This window comes from Egretta garzetta, unplaced genomic scaffold (assembly GCF_000687185.1).
Source record: "Egretta garzetta isolate BGI_Z169 unplaced genomic scaffold, ASM68718v1 scaffold7, whole genome shotgun sequence".
NCBI classification, from domain to species: Eukaryota; Metazoa; Chordata; class Aves; order Pelecaniformes; family Ardeidae; genus Egretta; species Egretta garzetta.
Genome location: NW_009260350.1, coordinates 4999122 through 5000700, shown reverse-complemented (window position 1 = coordinate 5000700; position 1579 = coordinate 4999122). Strand labels below are relative to the sequence as shown.

General features: G+C 66.0%; 1 protein-coding gene across 1 annotated transcript in view; it reads left to right on the top strand.

Moving 5' to 3' along the window:
* SMTN (smoothelin) overlaps positions 1 to 1579 on the top strand; it is a 20665-nt gene that overhangs the window by 2610 nt on the left and 16476 nt on the right. The gene's annotated exons all lie outside the window — the stretch shown is intronic.

The window sequence follows — 1579 nt, the reverse complement described above, 5'->3', positions numbered from 1 at the left end:
GCCGGCGCCGTGGGGGCTGCCAGGGCGGGAGGGAGCACCCCAGCTTCGAGCAGCTCCCTCCGAAGTCGCGTGCATTCTCAGCACCGGGCTGGTGGGGCGGAACTGCCCTGGGGATTGGCAGCCCTGGCTGCTGAGTGTCCTGCCAGCATCTTCCCAACCGGGGAAGGATGCTGATCCTGGCTGGGCCTCAAGGCTTGCAGGGGCTGGAAGACCACAATTTTGGCTACCACTGGGGTGGCACGTGGTGGCTCTGTGCCTGCTGGCTTCACAGGGATGGAAACTGGGACCCCTTGATCCCCAAACCCTGAGCAGGGGGGATGAAAAGCTTTGCCAGGGAGTCTGCACAGAGGGCGCTCTGTGGATGGGTGGTGGTTTGGGGCCCTCGGTGCTGCTCAGCCTGGACCGACCCTGGATTCCCCACTGCAGTGGAACCTGAAGAGCCTGGAGGGGTGGCCTGGCTGCAGCCCATGGGACTGGAGGGGAGAGGACAGGGCTGATGCTCTTGTCCTGTGGTGCAGCCACAGCTGCTCCTGCTGTGCTGGGGCTTGATGCTGACAGCAGCTGCTGTGGGTCACGGTGTTTATTTTTAACGAGCTCCATGGGAAATTGCCTCCTGGGTTCCCAGCATGGGGTCAGTCCTCATGTCCCCCAGCAGGACAGTGGGGCTGTGCCTGCCCTGGCTGGCCTTTCACTGCAGATCTGGCTGCCTTCTGCCCCCCTTCAGCATGGGGGGGCTGTCCATGGCCCCCTCAAAGCACTTGGGCCAGTGGCAGGGCTGGGGCTGCAGACCTGCTCTGGAAGAGGGGAAGCAGCTCTGGGTGCCCATGTCCTGGCAGGTGGCATTGGGTGGGCTGAGGAGTACCCGTTAGATGTTTGGGGGGTGAGGGGGGTGGGGGTCAGGGCTGTGCTGCCCACATACAGAGGGCTGGACTTCGATACCCGTTAGATGTTTGGGGGGTGGGGGGGGCGGGGGTCATGGCTATGCTGCCCACATACAGAGGGCTGGACTTCGATTTAGGACAGATCCCACTCATGCATTTGGCTCTGAGAGTTGCCTACCACCCCCTAGTGCTGGGTGAGGGTGGGGAGGGGGGCTTGGGGGCGGGGGGACCCCCTCCTCAGTGGGGTTCTGGGACCCTCCCAACCAGCATGTCCTGGGGGCTGGGGGTGTGGGAGGGGAACCGGATCTTCTGCTGGCCTCCCCCTCCCCCCCCCTGCTGCTGGGGGGGCTGGCGTGGGTGGGACGGCTCATCCCTGTGCTGGTGGTGTGGTGGGGCAGGGCTGTAGGGAACCGACCCTCGGTGGCTGCACGGAACCACCACTGGGCATTCATGCCATGTGCCCCTGTCTCCTTGCTCCTCACTGGCCTGGGGGTCTCGGTGCCACTGTGGCAGCCCTTCCTCGCCACGGCTGGTTCCAGGCATCCTGCCCCCGGGGAGGCCGGGCCCCCTCCCTGCGGGCCAGGCAGTGTCAGGCAGCGTGTGCCCTGTGCGTGGGCCCAGACAGACAGATGGGCCCATTGTACTGCGTGTGGGCAGCCCCGTGGAGGGCGGCACCAGGGCTGAGCCGGGGGCCCGCG